This window comes from Choloepus didactylus, chromosome Y (genome assembly GCF_015220235.1).
Source record: "Choloepus didactylus isolate mChoDid1 chromosome Y, mChoDid1.pri, whole genome shotgun sequence".
Classification (NCBI taxonomy): Eukaryota; Metazoa; Chordata; class Mammalia; order Pilosa; family Megalonychidae; genus Choloepus; species Choloepus didactylus.
In genome coordinates this window covers 39,946,073-39,962,451 of record NC_051335.1, presented here as the reverse complement: position 1 = coordinate 39,962,451, position 16,379 = coordinate 39,946,073, and the positions used below count along the sequence as shown (strand labels likewise).

Below are 16,379 nucleotides of genomic sequence, written 5' to 3'. Positions count from 1 at the left end.
GGAAGGGGGGAACAATAATCCAAGAAGAACAGATAAGCTATTTAACGTTCTGGGGATGCCCAGAAATGACTATGGTCTGTTAATTTCTGATGGATGTAGTAGGAACAAGTTCACTGAAATGTTGCTATAGTATGTAACTTTCTTGGGGTAAAGTAGGAACATGTTGGAAGTTAAGCAGTTATCTTAGGTTAGTTGTCTTTTTCTTACTCCCTTGCTATGGTCTCTTTGAAATGTTCTTTTATTGTATGTTTGTTTTCTTTTTAACTTTTTTTTTCATACAGTTGATTTGAAAAAAGAAGGGAAAGTTAAAAAAAAAAAAAAAGAAAAAAGACAAACAAGGAAAAAAAAAAAAAAAAAAACGATGTAGTGCCCCCTTGAGGAGCCTGTGGAGAATGCAGGGGTATTCGCCTACCCCACCTCCATGGTTGCTAACATGACCACAGACATAAGGGACTGGTGGTTTGATGGGTTGAGCCCTCTACCATAAGTTTTACCCTTGGGAAGACGGTTGCTGCAAAGGAGAGGCTAGGCCTCCCTGTATTTGTGCCTAAGAGTCTCCTCCTGAATGCCTCTTTGTTGCTCAGATGTGGCCCTCTCTCTCTGGCTAAGCCAACTTGAAAGGTGAAATCACTGCCCTCCCCCCTACGTGGGATCAGACACCCAGGGAAGTGAATCTCCCTGGCAACGTGGAATATGACTCCCGGGGAGGAATGTAGACCCGGCATCGTGGGATGGAGAACATCTTCTTGACCAAAAGGGGGATGTGAAAGGAAATGAAATAAGCTTCAGTGGCAGAGAGATTCCAAAACGAGCCGAGAGATCACTCTGGTGGGCACTCTTACGCACACTTTAGACAACCTTTTTTAGGTTCTAAAGAATTGGGGTAGCTGGTGGTGGATACCTGAAACTATTAAACTACAACCCAGAACCCATGAATCTCGAAGACAGTTGTATAAAAATGTAGCTTATGAGGGGTGACAGTGGGATTGGGAATGCCATAAGGACCAAACTCCACTTTGTCTAGTTTATGGATCGATGTGTAGAAAAGTAGGGGAAGCAAACAAACAGACAAAGGTACCTAGTGTTCTTTTTTACTTCAATTGCTCTTTTTCACTCTAATTATTATTCTTGTTATTTTTGTGTGTGTGCTAATGAAGGTGTCAGGGATTGATTTAGGTGATGAATGTACAACTATGTAATGGTACTGTAAACAATCGAAAGTACAATTTGTTTTGTATGACTGCGTGGTATGTGAATATATCTCAATAAAATGATGATTAAAAAAAAAAAAAAAAAAAAAAAAAAAAAAAAAAAAAAAAACCAAGGTGTTTAGTCTCATCTGCATTTAAAAAAAAGGGTTATATGTGCTTAGTTATACAAGATAATAAAATATATTTGGAATATAAAAAAGAACTGTTAACATTTGTTGTATTTGGAAGCAGGATCCAAGTGGCTGTTTGACAGGAGTGGGAAAATTTCCTCCATTCATTTGAGACTTTTTTCTTATCCCCCACTTTTAGAAATAAGAAATATATTTACAAAAAAAGTGCATAAAACATATATGTAAAGTGTACTGGATTATCATAAGCAATCCCCATATAATCACTGCCCAGGTCTTCCCTGGTGTTGCCAGGTGTTGCCAGATGTTACTACCCCATGTTGCCAATAAGAGATATACTTTTACTGAGTATCCTTTTGTATCTTTTGAATTTAGAACAATGTGAATATATTCCCTATTAAAAACCAGTTAATTCTCCCCTCCTTCCCCATTCCCTACTAAAATGTCATGGAGGTCTTCAACTGTTATGTGGTGTGGTAGCTTTACCATAGGCAAACAAATAATAACAGTTCAAACTTATCATATACCAGGTTTTACACATATTAACTAAGTACTTTACACATATTAGTTCATTTGCTCCTCACAAAAGCCCTAAGAAGTAGTTACTATTTTTATCTTTGTTGAATGGAGGAGAAACCAGAAGCACAAAGCCATTAAGTAACTTGTTTAAAGTCATATTATTATGTGGCAAGGAATTGGGATTTGTACCCAGGAGGTCATGTACCAGAATACACCTTCTTCACCATTACATTATTATGTCTTAGTAAATTCTAGAACCCAGGCTGTGAGGCATTGTATTCTCTATCCCCTATGAAGTGGAGAAGATTTTTTGCTATGGGCCACTCAGTGGGAGCCAAAGCACTAAGTCAGTTATGCCACTATCCAGGCAACACACAAAACATGCAATTAAGAACAGACAGCATGCAGTGAGTCTGAGGTCTGGGGAAGCATCAGGCTGGCAAACCCTGCAGAGCACTTAAATGACCTTTCTAGGGCATCTGAGAAGTAAAATTCTGGTCAATTCTCCTTTGAGAATTGAGCTCAGAGTGTCTCCAATGCCTAGAGCTCAATAAATAATTTTTCAATGAATGAATAAGTTCTTTCCACCAAAAAAACTGGAGAAGTCTGGGAACCTATCCTACAAAAGCCCTTGCAGAGGTGGATAAGGATTTCCACTGCAGCAGTGTTTGCAATAGCAAAAATCTGCATTCTACTCAAATGTCCATCAATAGGGACTGGTAAGAGGATTATGTCAGAGAAGTAGCATGGCATGAGAGTTAAGGGCACAGGCTCTGAATCAGGATGTATGGTTTGCATACCAGCTCTGTCGCTTATCAGATTTGGACAAGCTCTCTAAACTTATGTGTATCAGTATCTTCATCTGTAAGGGAGGGATAACCAAAAGATCTACCTCATAGCCTTTTTTATGGTTTGCTAATGCTACCTTATGCAAAATATTAGAAATGGATTGGCTTTTATAAAGGGGGTTTATTTGGTTACAGAGTTACAGGCCTAAGGCCATAAAAGTGTCCAAATTAAGGCATCAACAAGAAGATACCTTCACTGAAGAATGGCCAATTGTTTCTGGAGCACCTCGTCAGCTGTGAAGGCAGGTGGCTGGTGTCTACTCTGGGGTTCTGGTTTCAAAATGGCTTTCTCCAAAATGTCTCTGGGCTTGTCTCTCTTAGTTTCTCCAGAGCAAACTCTGGGCTAGCATCTCCAAAGCATCAGCAGCAGCCTGGGCCTGTGATGGCTCTTTATAAAGGACTTCAATAAACTAATCAAGACCCACACCTCCATGGAAATAATCTAATCAAAGATATTACTCACAATTGGGTGAGTCACTTCTCCATGGAAATATTCAATCAAAAGTTTCCACCCAACAAGATTGTGTTAAAAGATCATGGCTCTTTTCAGGGTACATAATATATCCAAACTGGCACATTCTCATTGCAAGGAGTTAATGCACAGTTTATGGCATTTAGTAAGTACTAAAATGTTATCTATTATCATGGTCACGCACACAATGAAGCACTATATAGACATTAAAAAGAAAGAGAGAGATTTGTATGCAATGATTTGAACAAATATCAAAGATACACATTTTGGGTAAAAAAAAAAAAAACAAGGGCAGAAGAGTATGTCTAATAGAATCCCAATTTTGTAAAAATGTTTTTTGAAAAGTCTATCTGATCAAGCAGCAGAGTGAGATACTTCAGGGCTCCATACCCCAACAACAGCTTTGAACAACCAGCAAGAATTGTCAGAAATATCTTCGTCAAAGAGTGGTAGGATCTCTCAGTGCCCTGGCTGGCCCCATATCTATCCCTCACTGGCCGGTGCGGAGTTGGCCTGCGGTCCTAGTGAGATTCCCCGGTCCTGGTCCTGGAGGGAGCAGAGTAACCCTCATGCACCTAGTGGGAGCATGTGTGTCTGGCCCAATCTCCCTGGTGGTGGCCTGAGGGACTTGCCATCCATATTAGTTAGGGTTCTCTAGGGAAACAGAATCAATGAGAGATATCTATGAATATAAGATTTATAAAAGTGTCTCACGCTACTGTGGGTATGCACGAGTCCAAATTCCATAGGGTAGGCAGCAAACTGGCAACTCCAATGAAGATGTTTGATGAACTCCTCAGGAAATGAACTGGCAACTTCAACGAATTCCTCAGGAAACGAACAGGCAACTTCGATGAACTGCCTCAGCAGGGCAGCTGAAGAAGTGAAGGTCCTCTATCTGTCTCTCTTAAAAGTCTTCAACTGATTGATTGGATTAAATCCAGCCAACTGCATTCTCTCACTTTGGAACACACACTTTTCTTTGAGTCATCAGTCACAGCTGCAGCCAATTGACTGATGATTTAATAAACCAGCCTGTTGGTTTATTAACCAGCCATAAACATCCTTGCAGCAATGGTTAGGCCAATGCTTGCTTGACCAGACAGTTGGGTACCATCACCTGGCCAAGTTGACACGTGAACCTAACTATCACAACATCCCAGATCTTGCCCTGCATGTAGAAGGTAGCTCACCAAGTTCTCCTATAGGATGCAGTGGGAGAGCAGTCAAGTGGCTGCCAGGGGCAAGATTGCTAGCTGTAGGATATTCAGTACAGTCCCTGGAAACTTAAGGAAACTGTTTCCTAGAGAAAAGGGGATATTTATATCCATTTAAATGGGGGAATTCCCAGGGCCACATGCACATGCTCAATACAAGACATATGCACAAAAAGGATCAGGGATGTCCAAACACTTCAGACTAGAGCTATTTTCTAAACTGATTGTATGGATAATCCCTGAAGGACAGCATTCACACAGGTCACTGTCCTTCAGGGAGAGCTCTGTCATAACACTAGCTGGATACAAGCTTAAGTAACAAATGCCTGAGTCTAAATTCTAGTGATAACACATTAAAATATCAAAATATTCAGGATTCAACAAAAGAATACAAAACATACAAAGAAACAGGAAGTGATAGCCCAGGCAAAGAAGAAAATTGAAGCTTTAGAAACTATCGATGAGGAGGACCAGACCCGGGACACACCAGACAAAGACTTTAAAAAAAAATGGTCCTAAATATGTAAAAAGAGCTAAAGGAAAACATGGACAAAGAACTAAAGGAAATCAGAAAAACAACAGATGAACACAAAGAGATTATCAATATAGAGATGGAAATTATGAAAAGGAACCAGAGATAAAGATCACTATAACAGAAATTAAAAATTTCCTTGAGGGATTCAACAGGGGATTGGAGCTGGCAGAAGACTCAGTGAAACTGAAGATAAGATGAATGAAAGCATCCAGTCTGAGGACTAGAAGGAAAAAGGAATGAAGAAAAGTGAACTTGCCAGAGGACACCATCAAACACACCAATATGTGCATTATGGGAGTCCCAGAAGACGAAGAGAGAGAAAGGGGTGATAGAATATTCAAACAAATGATGGCTGCAAATTTCCCAAATTTAACAAAAGACATAGATATACACGTCCAAAAACGCCAAAGATAAGGAATCTTAAAAACTGCAAGAGAGGAGTAACATGCCATATACAAGAGAACCTCAATAAGATTAAGTGCCACCTTCTCACTGGAATCCACAATGGCAAGGCAGAGGGAAAGCATACTTAAAGTGCTGATGGAACAAACTGCTAACCAAGAATTCTATATCCATCAAAAATGTCTCTCAAAAACAAGGGAGACACCCCCTGAGTACCTCTTTGTTGCTCACATGTGGCCCTCTCTCTCTAGCTAAGCCAACTCGGCAGGTGAAATCACTGCCCTCCCCCCTACATGGGACCTGACTCCTAGGGGTGTAAATCTCCCTGGAAATGCAGGATATGTCTCCCGGGGATGGATCTGGACCCAGCATCATGGGATTGAGAACATCTTCTTGACCAAAAGGGGGATGCAAAATGAAACAAAATAAAGTTTCAGTGACTGAGAGATTTCAAATTCTTATGCACTGTATAGAGATCCCTTTTTAGTTTTTAATGTATTGGATAGAAGCAAATACCTGAAACTGTCGAACTGCAACCCAGTAGCCTTGATTCTTGAAGATGATTGTATAACTGTATAGCTTACACAGCGTGACTGTGTAATTATGAAAACCTTGTGGTTCATACTCCCTTTATCTAGTGTATGGACAGATGAGTAGAAAAATGGGGACAAAACTAAATGAAAAATGGGTGGGGATGGGATGTTTTAGGTGTTCTTTTACACTTTTATTTTTATTCTTATTTTTACTTTTTGGAGTAATGAAAATGTTTAAAAATTGATTGTGGTGATGAATGCACAACTATATGGTGGTACTGTGAACAAATTGTACACTGTGGATGACTGTATGGTATGTGAATATATCTCAATAAAACTGAATTTTTAAAAAGTGGAAAAAAAGTTAATAAGACAAGTGAACAAAAATAATAGTTCAAAATTAGGGGGAAAAAACTTAAACCTCAGTGTCAATCGATCGAGTATTGGTTCTATTGGCATACCATTTTTCTAAAACTACTGTGTATCTTGATAAAAGTACCATGATATATTGTTGGTTGAAAAACATAAGTTTCAGAATGATATTACACTATACATAATCCCAGTTTTGTAAAAAAAAAAATTAAAAAGTATATATTGTTTACTTTTGTTTGTATCATAGAGAAAAAAGTCTGGAAGGATACATCCAAAACTGTTAACAGTAGATACTTCTGAAAAGGCAGTGGGGGAGATGTAGGGAGGAAAAAACTTACATTTTACTTTGTACATTTTTGTACTGTTTTAAAAGGTTTTACAAAAATAGTTTTACAGGAAGCATGTATTACTTTCATAATCAAATAAAGTAATTAAATTTGAAAAAAGGAGGGAGAGATTTAGACATTTCCAGACAAACAACAGCTGAGGGAATTTGTCACCACTATACCAACCCTACAAGCGATGTGAAAGAGAGTTCTGCAGGTTGAAAGGAAAGGACAATGGAAGATGCATGAAGAAATAAAGATCTCCAGTAAGGGTAATGACAGGGGTAAATATAAACACCAGTACTGTTGTATTTTTGGTTTGTAACTTCACTTTTTTCCTTCCTACAGGGTCTAAAAGGCAAATGCCTAAAATGTAATGAGAAATCAATGGTTTGGGACTCATAATGTATAAATATATAATTCATGACAAGAACCACAAAAAGATCGGGGACCGATGAGTGTAGGAAAATAGCTTATATATGCTAGTGAAGTCAAGTTGGTATCAAAGTAAATGAGATTGTTAGATTTAGGATGTTAAATTTAAGCCTCATGGTAACTACAAAGAAAATATCAGAGAATATGCCTGTTCATAGAGACTGAAATTAGAGTTCAGGTTGCCAGAGGCAGGGGCAAGGAGAATGAGGTGTTAGTGCAAAATAGGTGTAGGGTTTCTTTTTAGGGAGACGGGAAGGTTACAGAACTGGAAGGTGATGAGGATACCACAGTGCTGTGAATGTAATTAATCCCACTGAATGGGATGCTTAAGAGTGGTTGAGATGGGCAAGTTTATGTTGAACATATGTTCCCACAATAAAAGAGCAACTAAAGAGACAATGACAGTTAAGGGCAATACATGATCCTGGAAAGGATCTAACAAGGGAGGAGAGATGGCTCAAATGGACATTATTTTGACATATGAAAAATTGAAATACAGATCATAAGCATTATATCAATGTTAAATTTCTTGAACTGTATAACTGAACTTAAGGTGTATACATGGGTGAGTGTCCTTGCTGTTAGGTAATGTACATGGCTGTATTAAATGTTCAAGGAGCATATATTTTACAAGAATTTACCATTCCTGGGTGGGGAAATCAAGGAATAGGGAAGACTTCTAAGATCATGAGAGGTTCAGGGAAGAACAGGGTAGTGGGAAGAAAACCCCCTTCCCTTGGGCTACAGAGTCCTCTTCCCAATCCAAAGTAACATGCTGCATGACTGCTCTCCTTCTCACAACACTTCCTTCCTACCTGGAAGCATGACATTTAAAAAGGTAGCACACATTCCATTGGTACTGAACCTTGTTATGTGTTTCTTAAAATAATTCCTGCAGTGTTGCCACTTACTATTCAGTTAATGAATATAGAAACCCAGATTGTCAGAGCTGCAAGATAAATTAGAGATTAGGCCAACCCCCTCATTGACCAATGAAAACAATGAAATGTGTTTCTGAGAAGTTCCTGAGAGGTCAAGCAATTTTGAAAAATAAAACTTATTTTCCATTGAAAAAATCGGACATGCATCCCCATGGGAGAGACATCTCTATGGGGGTAATTTTGTTGTAAGAGCCAATTAATGCAATAAATCTAAAAATAAAAAACCTTTATACACTGCTTGTGGGAGTGTAAGTTAGTATACCATTTTGGAGAGTAGTCTGATGATATCTCCCAAAGATGAAGATGCACATACACTGTGATGGGACAACTCTGCACTAGATACATACCCAATAGACATAGTAGCAGAAGAAGATCTGACCCAATTATGATAGCCAAAAACTGGAAACAGCCTAAATGTTCATCAACAGCAGAATGGATAAATAGTGATATATTAAAAAATGGAATTATATACAATAGTGAAAAATGAGTGAACTAGGGCCACATGTTACAACATGAATGAATTTCACAAATATAACATTGAATAGAAAAAACAAGTTGCAAAAGAATACATACAATATACCATTGATCCAAGCTTTTAAAATATACAAAACAATGTATATGTTGCTTAAAGACTCAGAAATATATAATAAAAGTATAAATAAATGCATGGTAATAATAAACACCAAATCCAGAATCGTGGTTAGTTCAGAGGGAAAAAGGAGGTTGCTTTAATTATGGAAGGATACAAAGGGGCTTTATACTCTAGTGATGATGTCTATTTCTTAAACTGGTTGGTGAATACCCTGATATTCATATTTTTCCTTATACCTTTTTGAATGTAAAATATTTCATAATCCATTGTTTAAAATAATGAAACAAGTATCATGCTGAAAGGAAAATTAATCATTTTTTGATATAACAAAATGCCAAAAGAAATATATTAAATACAAATGATGCACTCAATATTAAACGATTATTCCTTAAAGTTGTTTCATTTTCCCAGGATTAGTTTCAGGGGAAGGAATGTGCTAGAGAAGCAGCAGTCAAGTGCAGTGGTCTGGGAATCAAGAGATAAGGTTCTACTCTCTCAGATCCTCATCAGCTATGAGAAGGAGAACAATTTGATTAACCTTTCAGTTATTTCACATTTTAAAATGTGATGTTGGATTAGCTTATCTTACAAGTTTCTTCCATGTAACTATTTCTTCCAGCTCTTACTTATTTTTTATTTTTTGAGCAATTCACAAAATGGTGTCTGCAAGATTCTGAAGCGTTTTCCATGTCAAAAAAGTGTTCCGTGGTAAAACCAGTTGGAGATATAATGGTTTAAACAAAATTAAACCAATTTACCTACAGCAGTACTTCTCAGAGGCTTCAGTATTCTTACATGTATTGTGAATCTCCAAGAGGAGAATTTAGTTATGAAGCATTTCCAGAAAATTATTGGACCACAGAACACCCCACACACACACACCCTTGCTGCCACTCCTTATTTTAAAACAGAATCTATTAACCTTCTCTCAGAATACTGTTCTAGAAGGATTTATCTCACATGCTATTTTAATTGTTGATGTGTGTTTAGAATCCTTTTAAGGGAAGAATGTAATTTCATAGTATAATTTCCACAAAGTGGATTTCCTTTAAGTGGGTGTCCTTGATAAGTTTAGAAGGATATTTTCTCAGGCTTCATTAGTGAGATGCCATACTATCTGACATTGTGGCAGAGAAACTTTTGAGCATCTATGGTTCCAAGTGCTGCATCTCGGATGCACTCATTGTTTCTGGCTATTGGGCCTTTGCTAAGTTTGCAGCTTCAAGCTCCTCTCCTTTACATGACTGCAGAGCTGAAGGGGTCTCTGCCCTGGAACCCAGGGCTACTTTAGCAGGGCTGAATATCTAGAGGTACAAGTCTCATAAGAAGAGGAACTCTTTCCATGTCCCTTCATTCCCTCACAATAGTTTGCAGGAAGCAGGACTATAGTGCAAAGGCCTATGCACCCACGAAAAGTGGGGCTCAGTCTTCTTCCAGGGACAGAATACCCAGCATTTCCACTTCCAGCACCACCTTTTCAGGAGGCTTTCCTTAGAAGGTGCTGAGATTCTCTGGGACCATCTCCCCACCCAAATCCTAGAAGGAAAATCTCTTGAGGTTCGTGGCTCCCACAGGGCCTTTTAAAGATGATTTACCTGAGGGCCTTTAGTCTAGAAACAAGAATTCCTTTGGAAAAGTCAGGAACTAAGGCAAACTAGACATAGAGCTTTTTACAGGCTTTTGTTCTTTTGAACAATCAAAAAAGAAAACGTAAGAGAAAAGTATGTTCATTTCCAGACAGAATTCACCATGCTCTCAATGGGAGGGAGGCAGCAGCTGCTGATAACATTCTCCACACACCATCACCACCACCACCCAGCCCAGCCACCTGCTTGGAGCCAACACCCATGAGGCCTGGCTCTACCTGCCTACCAAAGGAAGAAAAAGCCTTAAGTACTCATACAGTCTCCAGCCCACTAACTGGGCAGGGGCGCTTGGGCCTGATGCTGGGGAAAGGTACGGAGAGCAGAAGGAAATGAGGCATTTGGCTGCAAGAGAGGTAAGCCCTGTTGCAAGCCACTCCGAGCAACACTCTCAGGAGTGGAGAGATGCCTCTTGATTGATTAAAGGAAACCAGGGAAACATGCATTGATGACCTGAGCCAGGAAGTAAATGCAGACGTTAGGATGAACCTTTCAGTTCCAGGTTATTAGGTCAGAGCCCAGTCTACTTCAGGGTAGAACTCCTGCATCCTATGTGCTGGCCAGAATACTCATTTGTTCAGGAAACATACTCCAAGGTCCCACATCCTCTCTCTCCTCCCTTTTCAGTTGATGCTTTCCACACACCTTTTCCCTTCCCTCCCTCCAGGAAATCCACCCTAGCACAAAAAGCATGTCATTAAAAACAAAAATAAATAATAAATAAATAAATAACCCTCTCCCTCAAAAAAGCAAACCATGAACCTTCCTCCTCCTCATTCTTAGACCATAGTTTCTCAAATTGGTCTGAGTTTCTATTCTTGGGCTTTTGTTTTCTTCATGAATCTAAGTGGTGACTACTTCATTGTGGGCATTTTTTTTTTAATGCAAGTTTCACCCCAAAGGCATATGCTGGCAGGCAGACAGACAGCACACACACACACACACTCACACACAGTTACCTCTGGAGCTTCCCCTCCCTCAGTCATTTCCCCTTAGTCAGCTGAACACAGGCAAAGCTTGGAAATAATTTCTCTGTGGCCTACCTTCTGATGATGCCGTCAGGTCTGAGAAGCCGGCAACAGCTGGAAGCTGGGAGGCCGGGACTGGGCTGCGTCTGTGAATCAGCAAAGAAGTCCCTGAGACAGGGATGCCAACAGCTGCTGTATGCACACTCTCCCTCTGTCTCTCCCACCTCCCTGCCCTCCTTCTCCTTCTCTCTCTCCTCCCCTCTCAGAGCCGCTCTGTGTTGCTATGCAATCATATCACCAGGACTAACAGCATCACTCCGACCTCGGGCAAAGATACCCTTGAGTGGACAAACGCAGAAAGAGCAAGGACAGAGATTTCAATTCATTAGAAGTAGAGCAGAAAAGCGGAAGAGCCCAAGTGGCAGAGGGGGAGAGGGAGAGAGGCTTCCACTGGGGAGGAGGAGACAAAAGAGCCCCGGAGATCAATACAAGCTGTTGAGCGCGGAGCCTGGGCCCAACTTACACAGATCTAGCCCAGAGCCAAAGCCAACTTCAGAGCCAGCAGCTGGCAGGGGCCCCTCAGTAGCCAGTCCAGGATTCAGTTTCTGGGTTGGGGGTTGAAGCACTGCTCTAGAATTGTACCTGGTGCCCAATGTACAGTCTTGGACCCAGGGAAGTCTTCCAGTCACCCCTAGGTTCCATCTTCACCCCCCTCTTAGATCTACATGTAGGAAAAAACCTTGAGTGGAGGAAACAAAATGATCCTTGAATGATTTGAGAAAATACAGCTGTTTCAGAGCTCCCTTCAACTACTCCAATCACCTCCCTCATTTTAACTGTCACCCCCATTAAAGAAAAGATGTTATGATGTTCAAACACCTTGAGACACCTGGGAGAAGCACTAATGGAATGGAAGGGATTATAGCCCTTTACATAGTGTCCAATACATAGTAGGTAATTTAATAAATATTTGTTGGATTAATAAATTGAATGAATGGACAGAATAGCAGTCAGAAAGCCCCCATTTCCCTACATGAATATATTAATAATTAAAGCCCTAGGAGCTCCAGGCCACCGCTTTGATTCCAAGAGTAGGATGTATATAAGAGAGAGAAACAGATTGGTTTGGGGGTGGATTGCTAACTTCACTCTAAAAACTCTAAGCTTTAGTGGAACTGGAATTTAGAACTGAAAATACTTCCTGGCCCAAAGGATCCAGGACTAGTGTTTAGAAAGTATTTACAAGGACTAAGAGTTATTATTGTTGTTGTTATTGAAAACCGTTGACTAGGAAATAACTATTACATGAGTGTGTTGGTGTTTTCTTTTCAGATGAAATTGTAAAATCTTAACTTGCTTATCTTTTAGAGATAAGGCCTGATATCTTCAAATCAAGCAAACAAAATGGGAACCAAATGCCCCTCCCTAACCTAGGCTTTCAGACCTTTAAATGGCCCCTCCTGCCTGGCCCAAGCAGCAGCCAGGTCCACACACAGATGCAGAAAGAGTCTTTGATTTCTGGAAGGGCTTTTGGAAGCACACTCAGCTTCTCAGTATATGCACCCTGAACAGAGCCTCAGTCCCAGCCCTGGTAGCTTGTGGGGTTTATCAACACCATTCAGACAAAGGGCCCCAGAAGTCTCTTACAGCCAACTTGGAATGACATGGAGGGGGGAGTTGGCTTAAAGAAATACTGGAGGGAACACTGAGAAATTGTTTGGGCTGGCACAGACGTCAGAAATACTGCGACAGACACAGACCAAACACATAGGTACCTGGCTCACTGCTCACCCCTGGCACCAGCTCACCAGCATACCCCAGAAAACAATAGTCCAGGTCTAGGAAAAGAAGGAAAGAGAATGAGTGGGACGATACACTTGCTCCCTGCGAGTTGGACTTGTCCAAATCACAAGCAGCACTTGGAATAATCCTTTACTTTCCTTTTTCTGCCTCAAAAGAAAATATTCAGGCTACAGATACAGAAATAGAGTGCCAGCCTCCCTGAAAATAAACCTGCAGTTTTGTTTTTTTTTGGGGGGGGGTGGTGGGCGGGCAAAAGACTTCCTCTACTCAAAAATATCTCTCTCACAGGCCCTATCTTGGTAGGAAAAAACCTCTTCCCCTTTTTCCTTTGGTTAAGGCACTAAGGGCCCTTATGAAAATGCGAATGTTCATAAGAGAGAATACATTAAGCCATTTTCAGCTAGTAATGCCTTGGATTTACTTAGGATATTAGATTATAATAATGACAACAATAATGGCTAACATTACTGAGCGTTTGCTGCAGACTAGGTACTGTTTGAAGTGCTTTGCACGCAAATTACCTCATCTCATCCTCACAGCCACCTTGCTATAGGTTCTGTTACAACCCCAATTTTCCCATAAGGGAAAATAGCACAGTGAGATTAACTGACATGCCCAAGGTTTCACTGCAAAGAAGTTGCAAAGCTAAGACTTAAACCTAGATCTCTGTGTGCAATACCTACATGATTAACCACTATATTGCTTCCCTTCATCTAGCAAAGGCCTGATGAGATGTCAGGCTTGGGTAGATCATGGAGACAAATGTAGCCAGAGTGGAAGAATTCCCTGGATATCTATCCTTTGTGCCTTTTCTCAAGATAGTTCCTCCATTCAAAATGTCTCCTTTCCCTTTGGAATGTCAGAGACACAAGAGACCTTAGAGGTCAGACTTCTTTCTCTGAGAAGGAGTCCCAAGTGAACACACCCCACAAAAAAATTTGATTATGGCTATGAATGGAGTATGAAAGGAAAAGACAAATGATCTTTAGTTGAGGTGGAGCTCTCCTGTTTGCCACAGTCCCCACACAGCCCACTGCCCTCTTCTATTCATGTATGCATACCTGCTTAGCCCCTGTGAGCTTTTGAGTATATGCCATCTCACAGACCATTGTAGATTCATTCCTTACTGTTGTTGTTCTTTCAGGATATTTGGGGGAGGGTGGATTGTTTTTGTGTACTGGTGGTGGTGGGATGGATGAGTCATGTTTCAGGAAAGATAACTTCTTTTCTCATTATCATGCCTGGATAGAAAAGGCTACTCTATGTCCATAGAAAGTGCATAGGTTAGCCTCAACTATTTCTCTGAGGATGGTAAAAAAAGATAAGAGTAAGTAAGGTTTACCAAGGGGTGTAAATCCCCCTGGCAACATGGAATATGATTCCCAGGGAGGAATCTAGACCTGGCATCATGGAATGGAGAACATCTTCTTGACCAAAAGGGGGATGTGAAAGGAAATGAAATAAGCTTGAGTGGCAGAGAGATTCCAAAAGGAGCCGAGAGGTCACTCTGGTGGGCACTCTTATGCACACTTTAGACAAACCTTTTTAGGTTCTAATGAATTGGGGTAGCTGGTGGTGGATACCTGAAACTATCAAACTACAACCCAGAACCCATGAATCTCAAAGACAATTGTATAAAAATGTAGCTTATGAGGGGTGACAATGGGATTGGGAAAGCCATAAAGACCACACTCCCCTTGGTCTAGTTTATGGATGGACAAGTAGAAAAATAAAGGAAGGAAACAAACAGACAAAGGTACCCAGTGTTCTTTTTTACTTCAATTGCTCTTTTTCACTCTAATTATTATTCTTGTTATTTTTGTGTGTGTGGTAATGAAGGTGTCAGGGATTGATTGTGGTGATAAATGCCCAGCTAGGTAATGGTACTGTGAACAATCAAATGTATGCTTTGTTTTGTATGACTGCATGGTATGTGAATATATCTCAATAAAATTCAATTATTAAAAAGAAAAAGGTAACTATATTTAAACCTGAAAAACAAAACAAAACAAAACAAACAAAAAAGAGTAAGTCAGGTCACAAGATTTGACTTTAGATCTACCTTAGTAACATCCAGAAGGATGTTCCTCCTCCCTGAGAGATCCACCCTGGTATCATTGAGCAGGACTTTGCTAGGTGGACAAGGATAGGTAGGGTATTTTAGAGTGGGGAGAAAATCATGTGTAAAGGCACAAAGGTCAGCAACATGGCTTGCTAAGGAACTGCAAGCACTAGTTAAGTAAGGCTAAGTTAACATAGGACTAAGGGTGGGAAAGGGGAGGAAGCGGCAGAAGATGAAGCTACAGAAACACACAAAGATCAGACCATATCAGACCATAGAGGCACTGGAATACCATGTGAAGGACTGTTTAAGCAGGCAAGTGGCATAACCAGATTTGTGTTTTAGAAATATCACTCTAGGGACTTTCATTCAAAGAATAATTATTGAGTGCCTACTATATGCTAGGCACTATGCTAGACCCCAGGGGCACAGAGAAGACTCAGAAACTGCCTTCAAGTTTCTCATGTTCTAAAAAGCAAAAGAGCTAATGAAACATAAATACAATAGAGTAAGTGCAAGGAAAGATGAATTGGAGGGGAGAAAGTTTGGACGCTTAGATGCCTGGTAGGAGGCAGTTGCAGTAATCATCTGATGAGGGCCCAAAGTAGTAGGGCAGTTGGTAGTGAGAGTGGAGCAGTGGACACTTGGTTCTATCTTGGAAGAGTAAGCCTGGTCCCCCAATGGGTCATTCTCATATTATCCCTTCCATTTATCGTTTCTTCCTAGCCTTACTGCTTGCTGAGTTACTAAAGGAGAAATAAACTATGAACAGCAGATAGGGAAACCACCAGGTCTTTGGAGCAATGGAAATAATAATCTCTTACATTATACAGCACTTTATAATTTCAATATACTTTCATATCCATTATCCTGTTTAAGTCTTAACCTAATCAAATAACCAGGGCAGATATTATCCCCTTTCCACTGAAGAAAAAGAAAACTAGGCTCAAAAAAGGTTAACAACAATTTAGAAGCAGAATTTGGATTAGAACCTTTGCCTACTGACTATTAATCCAGTGTTCTTTACACTGTACCACTTTAACTGTAGCTTGAATGGTTTTGATCTAAATGGAATATATTTGAAAACATAAATAGAACATAATATTTGGTTGTATAACATTCTGGCTGCTGGCTCTGCTTTACCAGAAGCTTGGAGAACAGAAGGAGAGGATGGGAGGTAACGAACTGTGTAAAATGAGTGTCATATTTTGAGATGCTCAACAAAAGCAACAGAGGGTACTCAGAGCATTGACTGAGATAACACTTCTTACAACCTGTAGCCTGTCATGGCTTTGCATTACTGATTATCAACTCCAGTGACAAAATTCAGCATGTTCAAAACTGTGCCTCCTACATTCCTAACCTGTTCCTC

The 16,379-nt window shown here is 40.1% G+C and overlaps 1 pseudogene; it reads right to left on the bottom strand.

Annotated features, from left to right (window-relative positions):
• The window catches only part of LOC119524104, a 28,260-nt pseudogene extending 14,206 nt beyond the window's left edge, over positions 1-14,054 (bottom strand).
• Positions 14,055-16,379: the final 2,325 nt, after the last annotated feature.